The sequence below is a fragment of the Canis lupus genome, chromosome 2 (assembly GCF_048164855.1).
Source record: "Canis lupus baileyi chromosome 2, mCanLup2.hap1, whole genome shotgun sequence".
Classification (NCBI taxonomy): Eukaryota; Metazoa; Chordata; class Mammalia; order Carnivora; family Canidae; genus Canis; species Canis lupus.
In genome coordinates this window covers 82,661,506-82,689,061 of record NC_132839.1, presented here as the reverse complement: position 1 = coordinate 82,689,061, position 27,556 = coordinate 82,661,506, and the positions used below count along the sequence as shown (strand labels likewise).

At 33.8% G+C, this 27,556-nt stretch overlaps 1 long non-coding RNA gene across 1 annotated transcript; it reads left to right on the top strand.

Annotated features, from left to right (window-relative positions):
* LOC140610588 (uncharacterized) lies at positions 1-27,259 on the top strand. Its single transcript, XR_012012183.1, has 3 exons — positions 1-137; positions 2,677-2,773; positions 27,132-27,259. It is a non-coding gene; the product is annotated as an uncharacterized lncRNA (long non-coding RNA).
* The last annotated feature ends 297 nt before the right edge of the window (positions 27,260-27,556 follow it).

Below are 27,556 nucleotides of genomic sequence, written 5' to 3'. Positions count from 1 at the left end.
TACATAATTTATAAGCAACGAGTTTCATAACAATTCTAGGAAGATGGGTGGGAAGAAGTCAAAATGTATGCAGAAGATAAGTTTGGAAAAACATGAACTCCAGTGGAGAACTTGCCCAATAACAGTCATAAATGAAGGTAAGTAATGAAGACTATTCATAGCAAGAGGCAATAGTATCTGGGAAATGCTAACAAAACCAAAAAGCAGAAGAGGTATTTTTGCTTCATTGGGTCTACCTTGATATGCGAAGTGAGGCATAAATTTTCATTAGAGGAGAGGAAACAGAACACTCGGCAAAACCATCCAGAGAGAGAAAGAGAGAGCCTTCAAGCTACTAGACAGGCTATAGTATCACTTGATAACCTGGAACATTCAAGGGTAAATCGTTATGTGAGGAAGGTAAAGTCCTAAATTATGGTCTGTAATGTAGGTTGGTTTTCTTGGCTGTGAATGTACTTGATATGCATTAAATAGCCAGTCTCTCAGAAAATGCCAGTTGTCTTTGGATTTAAACTCCATTAAAGAGAGCTTGGGGGATCCCTGGGTGGCGCAGCGGTTTGGCGCCTGCCTTTGGCCCAGGGCACGATCCTGGAGACCCAGGATCGAATCCCACGTCGGGCTCCCAGTGCATGGAGCCTGCTTCTCCCTCTGCCTGTGTCTCTGCCTCTCTCTCTCTCTCTCTGTGACTATCATAAATAAATAAATAAATAAATAAATAAATAAATAAATAAATAAAAAAGAGAGCTTGGACTTATTACAAAAAAGCATGAACAAAGTTTGGCTTACAATTTTTCTTTTTTCAGTTTGCTATACAAATTTTAGGTTAGAAGGCCTAGTAGACGTGACAAACAAACAGGAAGTAAGCTCTGGAATTTCTCTTAAAAACAGGAAAGTTCCAATAGTCAATAGTTAAATCTGTTTATAATAGATTTTTTTTCTCCTCTCATAACTTCAGTGGAACTATGATAAAATTGTATTTATCAAAAGACATACTGAGATTAAGTTATTACTGGGAGCTTTATATGGTAATTGATGTTTCATTCCAGCATCACTACATATTTCCTCAAATCATATATCTGTTGCAAACAAACAAAATACCACGGCCAGCAATAGGTATTACTTAATTGTAGGAAAGTTAGTATTTTGAAAAAGTGAACTTCCGAAGCTATACTATCATTAAAAAGAAGTTTATTTAGTATTCTTAAATATTGTGTACTTTTGCTGATCTGAGTGACATGTAAGTGAAAGAAGAGCTGTCACTATTTGGTGACAAAGTAACATGTATTTTAGAAATCCTTTTTTTTTTCTCCTTTTTTTATTTATTTAATGTTTTTGCTTCTAAGAGCTCCCCACAGGAAACTAATTCTGCTTGTTCTTTTTCAAAGAGTGTATTGCTTGAGGACTTTGACAAACTGTGTAATGAAGGGTTTAGTCCCCAGTAATGAATGTCACGATCCTAACAATAAGATCCAACAAACAATTTGAAGTGATGTAGTGAATGCTGACTCTGTTGTAGAGCACACACAGAGTCTGACTGGTCTAAATAATTACTGGAGTTTGGCGGAGCTACAGTTTGCACAGCCAACTACGATGGCACCTGCTGAGGCTTCACATTATTTTGAAAAATAATAGGTTCTTCCAAAGGAATGAATGCTTTATAGTACAGTAATTGAATGCAGGCATCAATATACTTGCTTTCTTTGTGTTCTTGAGAATCTCTTTATGTTGGGGCTTTGTTTTGTCAGCCATGTTATATTAAACGGAGTGCCCATTAGTCTCAGTATTATTATTTATTGGGTCCCTTCAAAGAAGAAACAGTAGTAGACATTTGGGAGATGCATTTGCAAAGGATAAAATACATGCTTCTAATGTATTATAATGATGCATTTGTTAGTTATTTTTCCATTATATAGTTATATACTATATAACTATATACACACAATGGGACAGAGGTATGGGTATAAAACACACCGATTGTGGAAGAGCGTTTTTTTTTTTTTTTTCTACAGTTATGAATCTATCTCTTTTACTTTTCTATGCTGACCTGTTTAAATTGAACATAGTCTGGTTCTAGGCAAGGAAGCAACATTTTTACACTGATAGCAATATCACCACACTTAGAATGCTGGAAGAAACTTTGTTTTTTTCTGTTGTACTAAAGGACTGAGGAGGCCACAGAAAGATCATTTCCATAGCTTCTTTTATTTCAAACAAGAGGTTTGAGAGACATAAACTTCTTGATAGGACCCCAGACACTGTCCCTGCTGGGTTATTATTGAACATTTGAATAAATTAGACCCCTGGAATCTACCAGAAATAGCACTGTACCTGAATTTCAAGAAAAGGTGTCTTTCCGTGGTTCCCAAAGTGTGACTCATTTTTAATTACACTGCCTGATCTGAAGCAAGAGGACACAAAGCTGGCATGATTTCCTATTCAGATGGTAAGGACGAGGTCAGGTCTAGGTCTTTCAGAAACTTTTAGGATAGCATCTCTAAATTCAGAAGCTTGCTGCGAGATGAGACAGTGTGGAGATAGAGTTTCGGACCCATCATCCAAGAGCCAAGGGATACGAGGCTATTCTGACTTTGTTGAATTAGTTTTCATGTCAAACTGTTGGCTTGAATTTTGCCTTGCCAATTGTCCTTTTTTGTCTTCTGAATTTGGAAACCGAAGAACTCCTCTGGATCACCTCTGTTTCCGCACGGGCAAGTGGAGCTGGTTGTCAGAATCGGGAGCACTACATAGCCAGAGGTGATGTTTTCCCCCTTTGGTGAGTATGAATCTGTAGTGATTCTCCTCTGAAGTGTTGATATTATTTATGGAAAAGCAATACAGAAACATCATCAGCTGGAAATGGCCTCCAATGCCACTATTGTACATTTCCTTATGGCTGATCATCTATCTATAAACACTGGCAAAATAAGCCTCTGTTTTCACCAGGCACCATGTATTTACTTCTAGACCTCCCAAGAAAATGTGGGTGCCTCTACATATAGACAAAAACAATCTAGTGTTTTCATTTAATCAGAACAAGTAATCATCAGCACAAGTAAAACTTTGCTTTAACTAAACCGGTTTACTAAGGAGCAAATCTCTAGATTGATAAAATAAGGCATTGTTCATTTAGAGCTTTGAGTCTTGAAATTATAGCTTTCCAAGTGAAAACACATTGTGTTCAGGGAGCACCCAAAGAAAAGACTCATTCTTACTCTGGGAGATTAAAGGGGAAGAGAGTTAGAAGGGAAATTAGAGTTTATATGGCTAAAAGAAAATCGATATTATTTATTTCTAAGGATCTCTTATAATAGGAAAACAAAAGATAAATTCTCAAATAAATATGGGCAGTGCCCATGAGCATATAATAATAGCATTTACATAATAATGATTCCTATGTGCCATTCCTATACAAAATACATATATTACATACCTAATTATATGTAATATAAAGAAAACATATATTATTACATTTAATCCTCACTTTTATTAAGACTATTTCCCACAAATAGGGAAAATAAGGTATGTAGTAGCTGAGTCCCTATTCCCAGGTCATAGGCTAGGAGGTGGCTGACTGGGATTTAAACCAGCACAATCTAGCACCATTGCTCAGGCTTCAAAGCATTTTTCAACAGTGATTCTCAGGAGAAATACCAAATTTCAAAAAGTATATTAGAAAAAAAAGTTCCAAGTAATAGTTAAAATTATTCAAATTAAATTATTGAGATTAAAATATGATATGCCAGACATATTTATATTTCTAAATGACAATACCCAATGACAGCACCTATATAGGAATATTGGGTGATTTTCATACATCAAAACATATTTCTAATTTGGCTCTATCTTTTTGGAATATAATTTAGCAATATGTTGAAAGATTCTTTAAATATTATTTTCTTGGAGCAAATAATGATACTTCAATATTACCTTCCAAGAAAATAATTGGAAACAAATATTTGTGTGAGCAAGACTCAAACATATATTTACTGTATTTTTTTCCTATTGTGCTGCTGTGGCCATATGCTACATGATTTTATATGTACATTTTGTTGAATGAAATATATGTTTAATGACTGATATTCCTTACGTATTATTTATAATATTAAAAATTGATCATGTGCATACTCCCAGATTGCTTACAAAAGTCATATTTTATCTATAAAAGATATATGATGTTAAAGAGTAGGATGACAATTCTACTGATTTTGATGATGCAGGTATGTAGGTACAGAAATACATTAATTTAAAAATTAGTATTAAAAATATTATTAGAAAAAGTTATGCTATAAAATAGAATACATGCCATAGTTTGAAATATTTGTAACATATATATACATACTCTATCTACATATACATATATAATCTATGTATATGAATACATGCATATAAGTGATTAAATTTGGGAATACATACATTCATATATATCTAATTCTTTGTAATAATTTCATATTAGCTTATATCTGGAAAAATATTAATCAAAATATTCAAAGTAACTATTGTTGGTATGCAGTTTTCTTTACTGTTTGCTTTATTCATTGAGAATGCATAAGATTTATAATAAATAATAGTATCATAAATATTTTTGAGTCAAATAAAAAAAGGCTTGATCTAAGGCACCTATTATAAGTCCCACCTAGCTACCCAAATAGAGCTCCATGTTTCTGGTTTAGGAAGTTCATGTAAAAAACATGTAAAAAACACTCTTGTCTGGAAAATTGAGGGAAATATATACATTTTACTAATCAGCACATATCTTTTAGTTTTGGAGGATGGTTTTGGGAAAAAGAAAACTAGCTATTTTACTGATGCAATGATATGTTTTTGTAATATTCCATTATGGGCATATTCCAGTTATAGCCCATCAAAAGAGAGACTAATAGTGAAGTGATAGTACATAGTGTTTCCCTCTCTACATAAAAATAAACAGAAACATATGCTTCTGAATAATGTCACTATCTTACATAGCTCATTTAAAAATATACATATATGATTGATCCTCAGCATTTTTAAAACTAAAAACCTTACCCTACGTATAGTCAATGAATTATTTTTTTTTTTAATTTTTGTATTTTTGTAATCGAAACCGCAATCTACAAATGACTGCACTTTGTGGAGCATTGTTTTATCATTAATTCATGGATCCACTATCATTAATAGCATGTAACTTTCTAATGTGTGATAATGAACATTATTTGTGAAAATAGTCATGACTTATTTACGTAGCTTAGGAAATGTGATGAATGAATACAATCCCTAGTACAACCTGATGAAATTTTTGCTAAATATAAATAGATTTTTAACACGCACTTGTCAGAACGGATATATAAAGACCATATTGTAGATACTATAGGACTTTGTGAAAAATACAGATTAAGTGCCAATTAGAAAATAAGCTGTAAGAGGCACCATGTGCTCATTTATTTTGTTCTAGTTTTGCTGGTTTTATAAATTATGTCCATAAATATAAAATCAAATGTGAAACATGGAACTTTCTCTATTTTTATATACTGAACTTAATATTTGCTTTGAATGTTATCTTGGTCCATTTGGGTTGCAAAAATAAAACACCACAGTCAAAGTGGCTTAAATACAACACCAACTTATTTCTCAGTCTTGAAGGCTAGAGGATTTAGGGTGCCAGCATGGTTGAGTTCTATGGAGAGCCGTCTTCAAAGTTACAGATTTCTCATGTCCTCAAGTAGAAGAAGGGGTTAGAGATTTCTATGGAGTCTCTTTTACCAGAGACCTAAGTGTAATAGTGAGGATTCTATTATTGTGAAATAATCACCTCTTAATCTCATCACACTGAACATTAGGATTTCAGTATGTGATTTTTGGAGAGACACAAACATTTAGACCATAGCAAATATCCAGTTTTCTGGAGGGAACATAATGAGTTTAAGTGGCTGTGAGTTTACTTATTATCAAGCATTCATTGATTAGTAAAATCTTGTCCTCAGAGTCAGTAGAGATTTCAGAGTTCCACAGAGACCCTCTGCAGTCTCCTCATGCCAGTGTCTAAAGGTCTATGGTCCCTCCCTCCACTGAGTTCTCTATTTTTATGGCAAAATGTGCATATCAGGAACATATTTAGGTTCTAAGTCTTTGGAAAACATGAAGCACTGGGACAGGCCCTCTATGATGATCTGTGTACACCACTCATAGTACTCCTGGACTGCTGTCATTCTGTAGTGGTGCAGGAACTCCTCCCTGGGGACATGATGCCTCCAAGGGCTACAGAGGGAGAAAGGATGCAAGACTTTCATATCTCTAGGAGTTTTATCACTTCCAGAATGACATCTAGAACTCAACCTGAGAGAGTGAAAACAAGGATTTTCCTCAGAGATGCTTGGGTGCTTGTCCTTGCTCTTCTTCCCTTCTTACATTAAAATCTTATTAAAATGTTTAAGATTTCTCTTGTTAAAATTTGAAAACAATCGCTGATAACTTATATCGAACTTCTTTATCAACTATATTTTATCAAATATTGATATAATTGACTATAGTATTTGTTGTTACTTTCTTTAACAGCTTTTGGAGTTAAGACTCAGATAATATTTGAAAGAAGGGTTTCAGTTTGCTCTTTGATCCATAATAGCAGAAATAGCACAAGAATGTCATTGTATGTAAATGTTTGTTAAACTTCAGATATAAAACAATCTGGATTAAGCATGTTTTTTAATTTAAGTGTTCATCTCTGGGTAAATGTTTTGTTAAGTTTTTCTAACTCTCTTTGGGTAAGTTTTAGCATTAGAAATTTCTCAAAACATCTAATTTTAATATTCTCTTAAATGTGTTTTAATTTTGGAAGGATAAAAAGGAACTCCTGACTATTCTTTTGTAATTTTTGTAAATCTTTTTTTATAATTTTCCATGATAATTTTCAGCCATTTTTTTCTTTCATATAAACTTTAAACTAAACTTATTAATTACAAAAGCAAATTATACATCATTTATCACTTGATGCATAATTGGAATTTTATTACATTTATAATTAATTTAGAAAGAAGTGACACTTTTATGGCTGAACTATTTCTAGAATATAATGGTCTATACATTAACTCAGATATTATTTTATTATGATATTGGATAATGATTTATATCTTTCAGTTAAAAAGTACAGTTTTCTTCACATAGGTCCTTTACTTTCTGTATATGTATTTCTGGGCATATTTATTTTTCTAATTTTATTTTAATGGATATTACTAATTATCAAATCTCTTACAAATTCTAGTCATTTAATGCTGATTTTTATGTACCTAGGGATTATAAGATAAAAGATATAATTTTCAAATAGTTAATATCTCTTCTCACATAGGTGTATATCTTTGTATGTAATATGAATACAGCAAAAGTTGCTTTTTTTATTTTATTATATAAAAGATGAAGAAAAATGCTGCATATTTTTGGTTGCTGGAACATCATGGGTTCTTTATGGAAACAATATTTCATATAACTTAATTTTTTGGTTTGCTGATTGTTGGTAAATATAATTCATCATGTAAATAATTTCCTCATTTAAAATTCTTCAAAGATGATTTGTATCATTTCTTCATAAATCTTTTCTTTAACCCAATATTGACATAATGGTATGATATTTATTACTAATTTGTTAAATAGCTTTTAAGATCAAGATTTATACAATATTTGGGGGAAGAGTTTTAGTATTTTTCTATATAATCCATAATAGCAGAAATAACAGTAATCTTACAGTGTATAAATGTTTGTTAAACTTCAGATATAAAATAATCTGAACATAGTATATTTTTCAAGTATTCATCTGTGAGTAAATGTTTTGTTGAAGTGTGTAACTTTTTTTTTTTAATTTTATTTATTTATGATAGTCACATAGAGAGAGAGAGAGAGAGAGGCAGAGACATAGGCAGAGGGAGAAGCAGGCTCCATGCACCGGGAGCCTGACGTGGGATTCGATCCGGGGTCTCCAGGATCGCGCCCTGGGCCAAAGGCAGGCGCCAAACCGCTGTGCCACCCAGGGATCCCATCTTTTTTTTTTTTTTTTTTTTTTGTGTGTGTGTGTAACTTTTTTGGTAAATTTTTACACTAGAAATTTTCTGGGAAATGTGTAGAATCATGAAATATTCAGCATTACTGAAATTAATAAATTAATTTGTAAATGTACCCCTTTATTTTTTTTTTATCATTGGCATATTTTTTTAAAGATTTTATTTATTTATTCATGAGAGACACAGAGAGAGAGAGAGAGAGACATAGGCAGAGGGAGAAGCAGGCTCCATTCAGGGAGCCCGATGTGGGACTCGATCCCAGGTCTCCAAGATCACTCCCGGGGCTGAAGGCGGCACTAAACCGCTGAGCCACCAGGGCTATCTTTGGCATATTTTTGTTCACAATTTTCTCTTTCCAACATTGAAACAATTTTATTTCTAATTTTAATTTTCCTTCATTAGATTACAAGGTTTTATTTCTTTCAATACTGTCATAAAATAATCAATTTTAATATTGCCTAACTTTTCTATAGTTTTTTTCCAGTTTTATTAATTTCAATTCCAGGTTACATTCTTATGTTTTGTTTCGTTTTTCTTCTCACTTTACACTGTTTAATAGTTTTCTTATTCTATGGTTGATATCTATTTTATCATAGTATGAATGTTTACATTCTTAAAATATTTTATTTTTAAATTTTTAAAAAAGATTTTATTGATTTATTAGAGAGAGAGAGTGAGTGGGAGTAGGAGCATGGAGTAAGACAGGCAGCCTCTGTGCTGAGAGTGGAGGCCAAGCAGAGCTTGAACCCAGGACCTCGAGATCATGATCTGAGCTGAAATCAAATTCAGTCACTGAACTGATTGAGTCACCTAGGTGCCCCCATTAAAAAAAAAAAAAAAAAAAAATATATATATATATATATATATATATATATATATATATATTCGACATCTAAGTTTATCTTTAAGATACATCTTAAGTATACTATATTAATTTTGTTAAAAGTAAGTCTTTTCATTAATTACTATTTTGTTCATAAAAGTGCTTATATAAAGTATATGTCAATTTAAAAGATTATTTTATCAACCATGTTGAGTTGGATAATCTATGCTTGCTTATTTCAATGTCAAGCTACCTCTAGACTATGTAAAGTTATTAAGGCTGATTTGGCTTTTGAGTCTTGCCTACTTTTATTGTAGTATCTACCTTCAGGACGCAATGATATTGAAAATACTGTATACAGCTCTACTTACAAAGAAATGTACAATTTATTGAATTGCAACAAGGCCAACGTAACCTGGAGCAATTCATTTGTATCCAGATCCTAAAAACCTAAGTAGCAGGAGTTAAAATCAAATACGAAAGCAATGCATAGCACAAAAGGTAGAATCAATTTCTTAGTGAGACATAGTAGATAGCATTACACCACCTATGCTGCTATAGAGTAGAAGTAAAGGGATACATTTAAGGATCTTCTACGCACACATTGGAAAACTGCAGAAGCCAGGACAATAGGTTAAATAGCAGAGTTCTCAGCTTGACTTCAGAATTGTTTCTCTTATGGTTATTGGTCAAGTTTTATTCTGAACTAAAAATCAGTTTTGTTACAAGCAGAAAAACTATACTGGGAGAAAGAAAAATCAGCATAATTTTTGAGGCCTCTATGATCCAGCATGACATAATAATTCCTAGAATAGGGATCCCTGGGTGGTGCAGCGGTTTGGCGCCCGCCTTTGGCCCAGGGCGCGATCCTGGAGACCCGGGATCGAATCCCACGTCGGGCTCCCGGTGCATGGAGCCTGCTTCTCCCTCTGCCTGTGTCTCTGCCTCTCTCACTCTCTCTCTCTCTCTGTGACTATCATAAATAAATAAAAATTAAAAAAAAAATAATTCCTAGAATATTCTCTAATTTTCTGCCAATTTGCCTTCTTTGGATATTTACTGAATACCTGCATAGCATGGCGGGTATAGGGCTGAGATGAAGGTAAAGTAAAATCTTTTACTATCTTGCAGTGCTTGGGAGACAAGTAATGCTAAGGAGAGGTCTTTTTCTCAGGACCTTTGTCAGATTTTGAACTTATTTGAGACACCAAAGAGCTAAGCTAAAAATCTTTGAAAAGCAAAACTTTCAGAGTAGAAGAAGGATATCTTCCAGGATCCAATCCTGAACAAACCAAATGTTAGGAAGTATTATATCTGAAAGGCAGTGAAATCTCTGTCTTTACAGTGCTTAGATATAAAGTCTTTTTACGAGGTAATTACAACATCTATATATGGCATGGAATCATGTATTATAAGTCATAAAAACAGGCATCAAAAGATAAATGATAATTAAATCAAGAATAAGAAACATTGAATTAGGTACACTGATAATTTAGATGTTGGAGTTAGCACAAAGAGACTTTAAAATGACCATAAAAATAAACAAAATACAGAAATAATAGTGAAATAAAGGGTAAAAACATAAAGAAATTCAACAGCGATTGTAATTTGTTAATATAAAAGAATAAAATGAACATTCTAGAACAGAAAAAGTATAACTTTTAAAATTAATAATTCCTTTTATAGGTGTAATAACAAACCAGACATAGTAAAGTAGAGGATTTACTTACTTAATTAGTGTTCATTCAAGTACATGTTGAATTGGAGACTTTCCTCACAGGCTGTAGCTGCCCAGGGGCACTTCCAAAATAGTGGAGAAAGGAGGGATAAACAGCCAAACCATCTTTCTACTCTGGAAGAAAGTCACTTTATTCCTAAGGGCTGAGGGAAGAGGAAATCTTCCTGAGTAATTATTTTGACAAATTCAACCTCACACGCATCTGAGACCTTTTAATTTCACAAAACAATGTCATGACATAGGAGCTTATGCCCTTTAATCTTTATGATCCTTTTTCAGTCAATTATAAAGGTAAGCTTAAAGATTCTTAATTCCATGTCTGTGAACCACTTTCTTCAGGCATCTATTATGGCTCATAAGCATTTAGATTCAATAATTTTACATTTCTGAGAATCCCTCTTCTAAGTTCTTTAAGAGCAAAGACCATCTCTTCTTATCTTCCAGTCCTCTTATCATCAAGCAAGATAACTGGCAAATCACAGTGGTGAATGATTGTCAAATAAAACTCAGAATAAAATAATAGAGTTAAAACTTGGAATATAGCTTAATACACTATTAAAATAAAGAAATATTTACAAAATTTTCTTACCTAAATTAGTGGGTATATTACAGTCAGGGAATTAAGAACAGACAAAAAGTAATAGACAATACAAAATACTGGAAAGCTCTATCTCATCCATCTATACTAACAAATAGAATATGATTGGAGTTAGAAGATATGTAAATATCAGGAAACTTTCTTAATTCTTCATGTGAAAGTTGCTTCAAAAATGTTACCACTTTTCTCAGAAAATTTTTAAGTTCTTAATTTTTAAAATTTTCTCCAAATTAAAACTTAAACGATAAGAATAGAACTTATCAAAGAATTTTTTTTTAATTTTTATTTATTTATGATAGTCACAGAGAGAGAGAGAGAGAGAGAGGCAGAGACACAGGCAGAGGGAGAAGCAGGCTCCATGCACCGGGAGCCCGATGTGGGACTCGATCCCGGGTCTCCAGGATCGCGCCCTGGGCCAAAGGCAGGCGCCAAACCGCTGCGCCACCCAGGGATCCCTTATCAAAGAATTTTTATAAAGATCATATGTTCAGTAATTTAGGATATCCAAATTAGATTATATATAATATATACAAATTATATATAATATGTAATATATATATTATTTGTATAATATATACAAATTATATATAATATGTAATATATATATATTTATATATATATAAATTAGGAAACCAAATCAAGCCTGTCTTAATGAAATGTAAAAGGCAGATTGTGGGGCACCTAGGTGGCTCAGTGGTTGAGTGTCTGCCTTTGACTAAAGTTATGATCTGGGGTCCTGAGATCGAGTCCTACATCAGGCTCCCTGTGGGGAGCCTGCTTCTCCCTCTGCCTGTGTCTCTGCCTCTCTCTCTGTGCTCTCATGAATAAATAAATAAATAAAACTTTAAAAATAAATAAATAAATGGCAGACTATGGAAAAGGGAATTTATATATTCTGAAAATTCTTACATAGTGTTTGAGTGGCCTGCAGAATAGAACTGTCTAAATCTATTTTATTTTATTTTTTAATTTATATACAGCAAAATTCACTTTTTTGGGGTTGTACAGTGTTGGGAATTTTCAGAAATGTATGAATCATACAATCACAACCCCCTCTCCAGTTAGAATGTAGAACAATGTAAACAATGTTTTCTTTTTGTAATCAAAATATTCTCCCTCCTACCTACTAGTGATTGTTGATCTATTATCTATTAAAGGTGTGCCATTACATGCACTAATGTTATTATGTGTGCATTTGATAGAGTGCAGTATTAATCAGTATTTTCAAAAGAAAACATATAGCTATTTGGCAACTAATAAAGAATGAAGGTAAAGATTTATAATTGTTACATAACTTTGGAATCTCATACACTTTTTTCTTCTCTCTACATCATTATCACATTTATAATAAAATTATCAGTGTAAAATGACATTAGTCGTGCTTGCATATATGTAGAACTATGTCTGTACAAAGAATTAGTTTGAAAAGTTATTGAGCCAGAGTTTTATGATCTTCAAAGTTTAAATTTCCAGAGAATCATAGTAAAAATAAAAATAGCATTCAGGTTTGTGTTTTCACTCATATGTAAAACTATGACAACAATTAACAACAGGACGCAAACTTTCACAAAAAGTTTCATATGACCCAAACCTGATTTGAAAGTGCATGATAATTATTGAACCATCATATTTTATGTTTGTAGTCACATGGTTTTAAATCATCCAAATTTGGAAGTTTGTTAATAGGTTAAGATAGTTTATTGTTGACATTTCCTTGTGTAAATACTCTAATAATTAATTTCCTCAGTGAATGAGCTTTCACACTTTATGTGTTTATCTCTTTACCTCTTAAAGTACAGTCTCCACTTATAGAATCATTGTACTAACCTATGGGGAAGTTTGGCTTCAAAATGATTATAAATAGAACTGGCCCTTAGCATTACTGTTTGTGTTTATTAACAATATCAGGATTTGCATGAATGTAAGAAAAGGAAAAATAGTCTCTTATTTGTAGTTCTTGATATTAAATATGTTGAATTTTTAAATATGCTGATTTTGCAGCTTCCATTGAATATAGCTCTTGGAATTGCCTTATAGCAGACAGTGGAGCTAATGCTTAAATACAGATGTTCTGAGCTTGATGAACAATTAAGTGATCGAGATTTGTAAAAAGCATTAACATTCATGCTATTTTCAGTTGCACTCCAACTGTACAGACTCATTCCTTTTCAGTGTTTGCCAAGTGAAAAACCAAAGTGTTAATGGTAGGGAAACATCATTTGGAATTTCTATTACCAAATTACTGTTTTCATCTAGGGAGAATACCTGCTTTGCCTGATGAGGAAGCCTTCTTCTGCAAATCTACATAAGAAAATACTTAAGTGCTTACAGACAATATTAAAATTGCCTTTCAATATCTTGTAAAGGTCATCCCCAAGACTGAAAGCTTTTTTCATATTTACCATGAGATTCTTAAGCATAATGGAATTAAATTATAAACCTCATGAGAACAGGGTTTGAGAGCATCATGTTTATGACTGTTTTCAAGTACCTGGCATGGTGCCTAGTACAGAAATACTCAATAAATATTTACTGGGTGAAGAAAGAAGTATATGAATGAACAAATAAAGACAGTCAAACATCTGACTTAAATCTGAGATTATTAAATCTGATTTTTACTTCTAATATGTGGTATAATCTGAAGAAAATTTGTCTTTTGAAATTAATGAAAAGTGTATTAAAGTAGCAAGTAACACCACACACTTATGCCTGGTGATGCCTGGTCTTCCAACATTTTATAGAAGATAAAAAGTAAAAATAAAAGGGAAAACATTGTATTTATTAAAAGGGAAAAATGAAACAATTCTGCTGATATTGTCAAGAGAGAAGAATTCTGTAAGTGGCCACCCAGCTATAAGGATACTGGTTGGAAGAATGTTGCTGCTATTGTGGTTGGTGTTGTTCCAGAAAAGAAAAATATTCCTGGACAGCTCTTTTGTTTAAATATCAGCATAGATTCCACTGGAAATAAATGGAAGGAAATGTAAAGTATCTGGAACTCACAGGACAATAGGGCTACACAAATCTTAAGTCTATTTTAGCAACTAATCTCATTGGAGAGCAATTTCAGTCTACAATTATCTATAAAGCCCTAAATGGTTACCTCAATCTCAACTCTTCTCCTGAAGACCATCTTGGCTACTGTGAATTGGAGAGCTCTCTTTTTTTTTTTTTTTTTAAAGATTTTATTTATTTATTCATGATAGTCACAGAGAGAGAGAGAGGGGCAGAGACACAGGCAGAGAGAGAAGCAGGCTCCATGCATCGGAAGCCCGACGTGGGATTCGATCCCGGGTCTCCAGGATCGCGCCCTGGGCCAAAGGCAGGCGCCAAACCGCTGCGCCACCCAGGGATCCCTGGAGAGCTCTCTTTGACAGGTCAAAATCATTTTATTGTTCCCATATGTAGAGATAATTGCAAAGAAGAAATAACTTGGTTCTAGATATATATGATTACCTAAACTTATAAACAAAATTTTAATCCAAAAATGAGTGCATAAATGGTATTTTGATGTGTGTATATACCATGTTCATAAGATATTTAAAATTTTAAATTCATATTTTTTAAATGTCTTTATTTATTCATGAGAGACACAGAGAGAGAGGCAGAGACATAGGCAGAAGGAGAAGCAGGCTCCATGCAGGAAGCGCGATGTGTGACTCGATGCTGGGACTCCGGGATCATGCCCTGGGCTGAAGGCAGACACTCATCACCCAGGAATCCCTAAATTCATAATTTTGAAATGTTCACCATGCAACCATTTAAACCAATCTCCATCATCTTGATATGGTTTTCTCAGTATGTTTCAGAAATGTAAATGTATTGGGATGCCTGAGTGGCTCTACGGTTGAGAGTCTACCTTCAGCCCAGGGCCTGATCTTGCACCCCAGGATCAAGCCCTGCATTGGGTTCCCTGCGGGGAACCTGCTTCTTCCTCTGCCTGTTTCTCTGCCTCTCTCTCTCTCTCTCTGTCTCTCATGAATAAATAATAAATAAATAAATAAATAAATAAATAAATAAATAAATAAATATCTTTAAAAAATGTAAATATATTTAAGCTTAAAGAGCATATTTCACATTATACTGTAGATGAAGTGCTGCCCCACATTGTTTAGATACTAATTATATCAGGGACATCAAAAACCTTACCTCACTGGGCCCCCCATATCTAGTTATATTACATCTCTAGTACTGTGGTAACATGTTTTTATGGGCTCAGGAAAGATTCATAGATTCATACAGGCACACGTAATAACACCTTACCTCATGCCCTTGATGCTTCCTGCCCTGGAGCTGTATTGTTGAGGGCTTCATTGGAACCAACATGGTGTTCAACTATGTGCAATTCTGAAGTGTGAATGATTACTCTATGTTGGCCAACAGGTAAAGTTTAGAGGAACACATCTATGGTCAAAGTTAAATTTATTAATTTCTGTTAGCAAAGACTGAAAACAATGGAAAATGTGATATCTTACTATTAAGAGTTGTTAGGAGGGAATAATAGTTAATATTATGTGTTAATTTGACTGGGCTAAAGCATGCCCAGGTCGCTGGTAAAACATTATTTGTAGGTGTGTTTGTGAGGGTGTTCTTTCTTTTTTTAAAGATTTTATTTATTTATTTGACACACACAGAGAGAAAAAGAGAGAGAACAAACATGGAGAGAGGAGAAGCAGCCACCTCAATGAGCAGGAAGCCCAATGTGGTGCTTGATTCCAGGACCCTGGGATCATGACCTGAGCCGAAAACAGGTGCTTAACTGACTGAGCCACCCAGGTACCTCTTGTGAGAGTGTTCTGAAAGAGATTAGTTTTTGAGTTTATAGACAGAGGAAAGATTACCTTCACCAGTGTGATTGGGCAACATCCATTGAGGATGAACAGAACAAAAAAGTGGAAGAAGAATGAGTTTGCTCTTTTTAACTGAGCTAGGACATCCATCTCCTCCTGCCCTTTGACATTGATGGTCCTGGTTCTTGCACTTTCAGGCTCAGACGATACATACACCATCAGTCTTCACTTTCTCAGGCATTCAGATGCAGATTGATTTCCACCACTGGTTCTCTAGTTCTCAGACAACAGATTATGAGACTTCTCAGGATCCATAATGAGGTGAACTAATTGCAATAGTAACACTTATCTATCTCTATCTCCATCTCTATCATCTCTATCTATCTCTTTCTACCTATCTCTATATCTATATCATCTATACCATCTATCTATCTAATCTATGCTATTGGTTTGATTTGTACGAAGAACGTTGACCTATAGAATTTTGGGAATCTGTTAGGAGATTTAGTGGAAGGGTCAAGGAAGTATGGGCTATTCTAGATTGAGTACTCTAGGAAGTCAGAGACAATATGAAGATTTTTTTTTAATGTTAAATACAGGAGGAATAGAGCAGAGTTCAGATTATCATTGGAGAAGTAATGAGTATAAGGGCATGTCTGGTCATATTTTTGTACTTGCAAATATACTTACTTGTATCAGTCTTCAGAGATATTCTGTAATTATCTTGGTTTTCTCTTCTTTTATAGTCAGGTATAGTTCTTGTCCATTGTTGATGTTATGAAAATAGTATATGCTAAACAAAAGAACATCATGGCTAAGTTGGTAGAAAATAGCTACCAGATGTGAGGGCTGACTGTTTTTAAATTCTCTTTCTCAAACCAATATGATAAGATGGAATGAATAAATTCTTCCAGAGAGCCTGTTCTAAGATACAGTTTTTATAGCTATTTGTGTGGGCATTTGAAATATAACAAGCAACTCATTCCAACTAGTTATGGCCATCTTGATAATACATGTTTATATTATCTCTTGCTGGTTCCTGCTCTTGTACTTCAAGTACCACCTTTGAGATTATTATGCTTCCTCAGACTTTCCCTGAGAATCTGCTTTCGGATGAACCAAGTATGACAATGGCTATGATGAGGGGCCCTACACATGTTCAGGATAGAATTTTGGAGCCAGATTACTCATTAGTTTAAAAAAAAAAAAACGTGTTACTAGGGCGCCTGGATGGCTCAGTCCGTTAAATATTTGACTCTCAATTTTAGCTCAGGTCATGATCTCAGGGTTTTGAACTTGAGATCTTCATCAGATTCCATGCTGAGGGATGGAGCCTGCTAAAGATTCTCTCTCTTCCCTCTCCCTCTGTAAAAAATAAAACAAATAAAGAAAGAAATGGACATTGTTACTGATAACTAACAATATATTGGTTGTCAAGTCTTTACAGAATCCTTGTTGTGAAGTTGAAAAAAAAAAAAAAAAAAAAAAAGTAAGCCTTGACTTGAATCCAGAGGAGGAGGGCTGGAGGCTTGGTGCCTGGAGTTAAAGACCAATAATAAAAACCAGAAAAGGAGAGAAGATATGGCTGTTGGGATAGAGATATAGTGAGGAGATAGATATCTGTTTCCAGGGATCCCTGGGTGGTGCAGCGGTTTAGTGCCTGCCTTTGGCCCAGGGCGCGATCCTGGAGACCCAGGATCGAATCCCACGTCAGGCTCCCTGCATGGAGCCTGCTTCTCCCTCTGCCTATGTCTCTGCCTCTCTCTCTGTGATGACTATCATAAATAAATAAAATTTTAAAAAAAAGATATCTGTTTCCATATAGCATCCTGGAATTTACATGATTTTCAGGTCTTCTTGTATTGATATTTTGGATCTAAAGAGTACATTGATCAATATAACTTTGAGAAAGGAAGAGGAGTTCCTGCTTACCATGTTTAACAATATTGGAATGCTTTCTACCTTTTTCCCTCCATTTTTCTCCTTAATTTTATTAAATTTTAAAATTTAGGTATAAGATCTATATATTTAAGGATTTAAAATCTATTCCAATTAAAGTTTTTAGTTAGAATATTAAAATCACCAATCTTACAAGTTATAAATTTGAAATGTAAAATTAAACAAAGAAGTTGGTGATATTTTAAGAAAATTTAATATGTATCTATAGATATATAGATATAGATAAAATATATTGATATATCAGACATTTAGCAAGCTTATGATCACTTTAGCTCAACTGAATCTCAATTTCCCATCAATCCTTGTATTTGAAAAATGCAATATGCATAGACAACTTAGGTCTCTACCTGGTGGAATCACTCATTTGAAATTATGATTTTAAGATAGGAAATAGAAGCACACCCTTTGTCCATTCTGATGAGAGTGGAAGAGTGGTGGGCAATTATTTAGATTATAAGAAAAATTATTGTCAAAGCTCTTAGCAATAGAATCTTTTACTCAAGATTTTCATTACCTTGTCCAAATATATTTCATATATGTTAATTTATGTTGTACCTAAACACAATGGAGTAAATTGCTGTTTTCTAGTAAGGACACAATATTGGACTGGTGAAATATTTCAGCCTCATGTAAATGACAATGTTGTGGAACTTATCAAAGTAAAAGGTTTCATGGAATGTGTCAGGTTTCGTAATTGCTAAAGGGTTTTTTTTAGTAATAATTTAATGATTTTGATATCCACATGCAGAATAATTATCCTTGAATTCATAAAGAATTCCTATGTCACTTGTCCTTTTGGTTTTCTTATATTGGTTATATATAAAAATGTCAGATCTTCCTTGTAAACTGTATAAAAGGTATGGCTTAGTGTCACATATAAGGAAAGAAGAATGCCAAGCCACACCATTTGCCAGGGAAAGCTGTGTGAAGTTGCTTGATCAGTGTCAGAAATTTTATATGATCTGATAGACTGAGAAAAGGAGATCATAACCAAAAATAACAGCCTCTGTGTCTGCAGAGCACTGAGACTATGTTAATGCCAAAAATCTGCTTGTAAGGGTCATATAATCTACCATTTTTGAAGCATGTTATAAATTCAGAGAACAAAATACATGTCATCCTCAATCAATCAAGTCATCCTGAGATGATCTTTAAATTATGCACAATAGTAGCTAATGATGTAGTAAAAGTCTTAGACTCCACTGACAGAGCTTTTTTTTTTTTTTTAAGTGACCCTGAGATTAAATTTATGCATATGTCTTCCTGATCTTACTTTTATTAGAAGCCCTCAAAACATTTTGTCAAGCCTATCCATCAGTGAGCAAGCTCCTGTGATAAGAGAGAAAAAGAAAGACACATGGAATCCAATACTTCTGATAAAAACATAACGAAACAATTTTAAATAGCTCTTCATGTAAATATCCCTAATATATGGACAGCCATTTGAGATACAAATCAACATGTACAGGCAAAAGATTTTGATTGATGTGGTTTTTCGTTCCACATCCCTCCTCCCTACAGTAGGAGTTGGTGCCCCTACTGAAACAATAGAATCATACCTCACTAACTGTATAATTTCAGCCTCTCTAATCTTTATCCACCGCACCTGGTTCATTGTCTCCATTTACTCAACCAATTTCCACAAGCTAGAGTTACAGCCTTAACTGGCTGCTGGCCAAAAACAAACAAAAGGAGGAATAAGTGCGTCTCTGCATTCATGCCTTCCCAACACAACACCAGCTAGAAAAAGGAGTTTTAATCACTACAGCTTTTTTTTTCTTTAAATATATATAAAAACATGCCATTACTGTTTTCAGTATATTAACTTTAAAGATTGTATTTGATTCTTGTCTCTAGGAGGACTTTTAGAAGAGTTAACTTTTGGATAAGCTGGTGAAATTTAATTGGCAAATGATTTAATTGATCGCATAAATTCTGCATTTTAGGTCTTGTGAATAGATATGCCCAGTTTTTGCCGAAGTAAGCATTAGTGCTGGAGTGTTTTTGGTACATGCTAGAAAATTTTACACATATTTTAGACAAGAAAGATACATCTGTGGAAATTTATGTATGGAGTGTTAGGTATTATGGTATATTTGCAAACTTGTTTATAAAATATGCAAATCTCTTGTTGTTATTAATACTAACACCTGTCCAAACCATGTGTTACGCATAGAGAGAAAATGTATGTATTTATTGTGCTGTAGAGATTTGCTAACTTGAATTTTTTCTCCAGTTTATTTTTTATGTGTTTCTGCAAGTTTTAGTTTTGGCTCCCAATTTGAGAGAATAAAAACAAAATGAACCATGGTTTTATGAATAGATTTCTAAGCAAATGTGGTTTGATAAATGTAGAAAAGTAATCGGGAGCAAAACATATTTTTGTGTGCAAAATGCAATTTCAATTTTTAATCCTTCTCATTCAACTAATTATTCCAGTCATTTTTGGTCTCCAAACTCAATTTATCTTATAAAGCATGATTTCCTGAGCAAAAACTATGGTTTATACAATAATAACTCAAGCTATGAATAAAAAGTAATTGAGTTAAATGATAGATATAATAAGAAAGAAGAGAGGTGAGTGCATTTCTACCCAGGGGACAGAGAAAAAGTTGCATTCCAGGAGACAATGTAGCCAACTCTGAAAATATAAGCTAGTATTTCACATGGACAACAATGTCCTCCTACTACAGATTTTATGGAAACACTCTTAGATAGGCTACAGTGGTAGTTTATTAGGCTACAGTCATAATTTTGTTTTATTTTTAAACCTCATTAGCAGTTATCAGGGTCAAGATTATTGTATGAAATTGGTCAAGAAAATCATTAGAGACACAAATTCTGAGAGTGCACAATGGGCATTGTTTTCAAGTGCAGTGCAGTGGAGTGGCTCAGTTGTGCGCAATGAGTTTACAACTATCGATCCAGGCCATGAGCTGTTCAGACTCTCCTTTGTTCTAAGAACCTGCTGTGGAGAGCAAGTAAAGCCTAGCAGGGGCTCCTTGCTCCATTAAGTAAGGCAGAAACTGGCCCTGAGACACATAATTAAAGCCAAAAGGTGAAAGTTTTCTTTCTAGAGTATGTCTACCACTGACTCCCTTACATTTTTTTAAGTTCCTTTCTTCCCACTATACTTGGTTCCACCACAAACATATTAATAAGATGTACAAATATATAATTATAAAATTAATATTATATACACACTGTATTATATCTTCCAAACTTACCTATTTTATAATTGGAAGTTTATAAATAATCTTGACCACCTTGACCCATTCCCAACCCCCACCCTCACTCCATCTCTGGCAACCACCAATCTGTTCTCTGTTTCTAGGAGTTCAGTTTGTTTGTTTTTTTTTTGTTGTTGTTGTTTTGTTTTTGTTTTTGTTTTTGTTTTGGTTCCACATATAAGTGATATCACACAGTATTTGTTTTCCTATCACTTATTTCATTTAGCATAATAAGGTCTGTCATCGTCACAAACGGCAAGATTTCCTTCTAAAAAAAGAATGAATAACATTCCATTTTATGTTTCACTTTTTAAGATATTTTATTTATCTCTCAAAGAACAGGTAGCTGTCCCCCCTATATCTTGGCTGTTGTGAATTATCTGCAGTGAACATGGGGGTGCAAATCTTTGAGGTAGTCATTTTGTTTCCTTAGTATATATACCCAGAAGTTGAATGGCTGGATCATTCAGTATTTCTATTATTAATTTTTTGAGGAACCTCCATACTGTTTCTATAGCAGCTGAACCAATTTACATTCCCACCGACAGTGCACAAGGGTTCTTTTTTCTTCATAGCCTCACCAACACATATTGTCTCTTGTCTATATGATGATAGCCATTCTAACAGGTGTGAGGTGATGTCTCAGTGTGGTTTGATTTGCTTTGAAATGTTGAGTATTTACATTTTTATTTATATACTTTGTTTTTTAGAGTGGTTACAGATTCACAATAAAATAAAGCAGGAGGTACAGAGATTTCTCATATACTGCCCCACCCCCCTCTCTCATACCAGTGCATAGGCTCTCTCAATATCAGCACCCCCATCAGAAAGGTATATTTGTTATAATTGATGAACCTACATTGATATAAAATCATCCCAATTCTATAACTTCTTTTAGAGTTTACTCTTGGTCTTGTGAATTCTATGGGTTTGGACAAATGTATAATGACATGTATTTACCATTACAGCCTCATACTAAGTAATTTCACTGTTAGAAATGTACTGTGTTCTGCTTATTTTTTTTTTTTTTACTAACTCCTGGCAACTGCTAATATTTGTAGTGTCTCCATAGTTTTGTGTTCTCTAGAATGTCACATAGTTGAAATCATACAATACGTGGCCTTTTCTTTTTTTTTTTTTTTTTTTTTTGGTGTTGTTGTTGTGTTTGCTTGTTTGCTTTTGCTTATTCATATTCCTTTCAGATTTCTCCACATCTTCTCATGGTCTGATAACTCATTTCTTTTTAATGCTGAATAATATGCCCATGTCCATATGTACCACAGTTCCTTTACCTATTCACCCATTATCATATATCCTGATTGCTTCCAAGACTTGGGAATTATGAGTTAGGCTGCCATAGACATTTATGTGTAGGTTTTGTGTGGACATATATTTTCAATTCCTTTGAATAAATACCAAGAAGTACAAATGCTGGATCCTATGATAATAGTATGTTTTGTTTTGTAAGAAATCACCAAACTGTCTTCCAAAGTGGCTGTACCATTTTGCACTTCCTCCAGCAATGAATGAGTGCTCTTGTTGCTCTACATTCTTCCCAGCGTTTAGTGTTATTAGTGTTTCAGATTTTGGTCATCTTAATACTTGTGTAGTGGTATTTTATTAAATATTACTATTATTTATTATATAGATAGACTTTTGGGCAGCCCTGGTGTCTCAACGGTTTAGCACCGCCTTCAACCCAGGGCCTGATCCTAGAGACCCAAGATCGAGTCCCTGCAGAGAGCCCGATGTGGGACTCAATCTGGGACCTCAGGATTGTACCCTGAGCAGAAGGCAGATGATCAATTGCTGAGCCACCCAGGTGTCCCTAACTGTACAGTAATTTTTATTACTGTTTTTCAAATCTCGCAGTAAAGAAAGAACTTTTAATTTTTGTTGGTATGAATTTTATTGAGAAATATTAACAATTCCTTAGTTATTTAGTTAACATACTTAATAAGTGTACAAATGTTTTTTGCTGTACGGGTGCAGATATTTTATATATATTCACTATTGTGTCAGTTTGCATTTTCCTTGTGATAAGTGATGTAGAGCACATTTTCTTTTTCTTTTTTTCTTTTTTTCTTTTTTTCTTTTTAAATTTTTTTTTTTATTTTTATTTATTTATGATAGTCACAGAGAGAGAGAGGCGCAGAGACACAGGCAGAGGGAGAAGCAGGCTCCATGCACTGGGAACCCGATGTGGAATTCGATCCCGGGTCTCCAGGATCGTGCCCTGGGCCAAAGGCAGGCGCCAAACCGCTGCGCCACCCAGGGATCCCCTTTTTCTTTTTTTAAAGATTTTATTTATTTATTCATGAGAGAAACAGAGAGAGAGAGAGAAGCACAGACACAGGCAGAGGGAGAAGCAGGCTCCATGCAAGGAGCCTGACATGGGACTCGACCCCAGGTCTCCAGGATCATGCCTTGGGCTGAAAGTGGCACTAAACCGCTGAGCCACCCTGGCTGCCTCTAGAGCACCTTTTCATATTCTTATTTGTCATCTCTATATCTTAATTATTTTATTTTATTATTTTATTTTATAAGATTTTATAAGATTTTGTTAATTTATTCATGAGAGACACAGAAAGAGAAGCAGAGACATAGGCAGAGGGAGAAGCAGGCTCCCTGCAGGGAGCCCAATGCAGGACTTGATCCAGGGACTCCAGGATCATGCCCGGGCCAAAGGCAGATGCTCAACCACTGAGCCACCGAGGCATCCCTTATTTTATATTTTTTAAAAATAAATGGGGAGCCCAATGCAGGGCTTGATTCTAGAACGCTGGGATCATGGCCTAAGGCAAAGGCAGATGCTTAACCAATTTAGCCACACAGGCTACCTCTTTTTATTTTATTTTTAAGATTAATCAATTTATTAGGAAGAGATAGTATGTAAGCTGGGGATGGGGTGGGTAGAGGCAGAGGGAGAGGGAAAGCAGGCTCTCCACTGAGATCAGACCTGAAATCATGACCTGAGCCAAAACCAGAGTTGGACGCTTAACTGACTGAGCCACCCAGGCTCCCCTGTCATCTATTCTATATCTTCTTTAATGAAGTATCTGTTAAGGTCTATTTTTTTAATATTTCATTATTTGTTTTGTTATTGTTGAAAATTAAGTTTTCATATATTTTGAGTAATAATCCTTTATCCAAAAAGTTTCTTGCAAATTTTTTTTCTTTTTTCAAAACTACTATTATGTGTTTTAGTTTGTGGCCTGTCTTTTCATTCTCTAACAGTGTCTTTCATAAGCAAAAGTTTTACATTGTTTTTGTTTTAATGACTTCTGGTCTGTGTTTAGCTTTTGTTTGTTTTCTTGTTTATTTATTTGTTTGTTGGCATATGAATGTCCAGTTGTCCCAGTACCATTTGTTAAAAGATTGTTTTGCTTTATTGTATTGCCTTTGCTTCTTTGTCAAAGATCAGTTGGCTATATCTGTGTGGATCTCTTTTTGGGCTCTCTATTCTGCTTCATTGGTCTACTAGTGTATATTCTCTCCAATGTTTCACTCTTTTAATTACAGTAGTTTTATAATATGTCTTGAATCAGGGAGAGCCAGTCCTCAGATTCCATTACTTTTAACCACATTTTAAATTGCAGTGGGAGGTAGTATGGCAAACTAATCAGGAAAGTATATGGGTTGAATGAATGCTTTGGTCTTAGACAATTTAGGATTGAAGCTCATCTCTGCTTCTTACTAATATTGTGATCTTAGATATTGGCAAACCACTTAACTTGTTTAATCTTTAGTTTCTTCATCCTTAAAATGGGAGTAATTGAAGAGTGTATCTCAAAAAAATTAAAATAAACAAACAAATAAATAGTGTATCTCTTGCATTATGAAATTAAATAAAATTGTTAATATGCAATGTTCCTCAAGAGTGTCCCTCCACATCAAGGTGAGGTATATCATTATTCTCAGTGGCAGCAGTTTTATTATTATTACTAGTATTGATGAAGCACTGGCTTTATCCACTCTGGAATTCAATTCTAGTTCTGAGCTTTGCTATATAAATAGCTACATAGTGTATTGTGAGTATGGAATCTAAACACACCCAACAAATCACCTGGTACAAGTAGGCTCTCAAAAATGTTAGGGAATTGGATAATTGGAAATCAATCTCTCTGATATTCACTTTCCCTTTCTTTAAAAAAAATATGTATATTTAAAAAAAAAGATAATAATACTTACCTTTCAGTGCTCTTGTCAGAATGAAATCAGATTATATATTTAGCTTCCCAGGACATTATAAGGACCGAACAAATTATACCATCATTATTTTATTATTATTATTATTATTATTATTATTAAGAAATATTTTAACTACGGAATTTGAAATAAGTTTGTCATAATCCAAACTCTATATTCGAGACAAATGGAATGTGGAATTTTGGTTATTGTTTGTTTGTTTTTGTTTAATGTACTGATTTGTTTGTTCAAGTGAAAGTAAGCTTGGAAGTCCAAAATAAAAAAAAAGGAAGAAAACAGAACTGCTCTATTTGAAGCACTGGTGGAGTGAGGGGTCCTCATACTGGACCCATTCATTACTCCTCTGATCAAAATGGCCTCTAAGATGTCTCTGTAGAAAACAATTAGAAAACCAATGATCTAATCCAACCCTCTCAGTTCACACACAAAAAAACTAAAAAATAAATTTTCTTCATTAAAGCTTCAAAGGGAGTTTAAAGATAGAACAGAAATGAAACTCAAGATTCTAGACCTCTGGTTTATGCTTTCCTAAGCACAAGGCATGAGTATGATGTTGAGCTTTACAGTGACATCATGATATATGATTTGTATCACAAGTTCCCAGGACCAGGGACAGTGACATTTATTTTTCTATTGCAAGTTCATTAGGCACTTCATACATAGTTTGCTGCTCCATTCACTTCTTTCATGGTTGGAATTTATTGACTGAGAGTCATTTGGTTTTATTTTGTGAAATAAAAATTTAATTCATATGTTGAATTATTATCAGAATACTCTGCAAAGTCAGTGAAAATTAAAAGTTTCATAGATCAGCATCCTAAGTGGCCAAGCCACTGAGCCAAATTTATGAAAGGCATTTTCCTAATTCTCCTAGCCCATATGAATATTATTTAAAACATATTCTCTTTTAAAAAGTATAGTAAACAATATTTTCAAAGGCTTTACAGTAATAACACGGTGACATTAAAGTTTTTTTTTTTTTGTTTGTTTTTTTTTTGGTATTTTAGTATAGTGACAAAGCATTTATCAACCATACAATACCATTCTGGTTAGCATGATATACACTTACTATTAAATTTCAAAAATATATTTTGGAATGTAAAAGGTATAGCATAAGGAATATAGTCAACAGTATTGTAATAGCATATGGTGACAGATAATAGCTACACTTGTGTTGAGCATAGCATAGCATAAACAGTTGTGGAAGCACTATGTCATACACCTGAAACTAATGTAACATTTTGTGTTAAACATACATGATTAAAAAAAAATGTTCGAGACTAAAATATTTAAGAGTTGTCATATTGATAGCTTAAAGGTGGTAAAAAATATTCTTCAATATTTAATCTTTTTTTGGTCCACAAAAATGGAATGTAATGGTGTACTTCTAAATGTATTAATGAATAAAAATAAAGTAAGTGTGCTAATATGAGAAGTGTTGAATGTAGATTCCCCTAAAATATCACTAAAACAACTTGATGAGTTGTTGCTTGCTATAGTAAGGGAAACAATTCCCTCCATAAAGTTTTAGTAAAGGCAAATCCAGGGTATTAATAAGGATATATAGGATTTATTTAGGATTCCATAGAGTCATGTAATAGTTTAGGATTGGTGAATACAGTGAAGTGAGGAATTTGAGGCAAGAGGATCAAAACTTTGGGCTGTAAATTGTGTTTCAATACTTTCTACCGAAGAGTTGGAGGGTCTCATAGGTAGTTCCTAAAATAAATACTAAAATTATTTTCCCTTAATTTTTCTAGGCAAAGGTCTCCCAGAGCGATAAAGTCATGATGATGAAGAAAGTGAATAATAAAAATCACACTAATGGAAACAGGAAGCTGTGTAGATTTAGATGTTTTGATTTCCAGTGGAATCCCATGTAAGAAAGATAAAAATGAAAAATAAAATAAAATCAGAAATTGCATACTCTGGCAAACTTTAAATATATGAGAGTTTTAGTTTCTTCCACAAAATCAATTTACATATATCTTCAAAAGCTTTCCCAGGTCTTGCAATCTTCAACTGAACTGTTTAAAAATTTGTGCTCTGAAACCTCATAAGTACTTCTGCAATGGAATTCTCATTGCCTCAAAGTCCTAATGACATTTTCACAGATAATTTACACCTTGTTCCTTGAAGTACCCCAAGGTGACTTTGCCTCCAGCTGAAAGTACACGAAGAAACT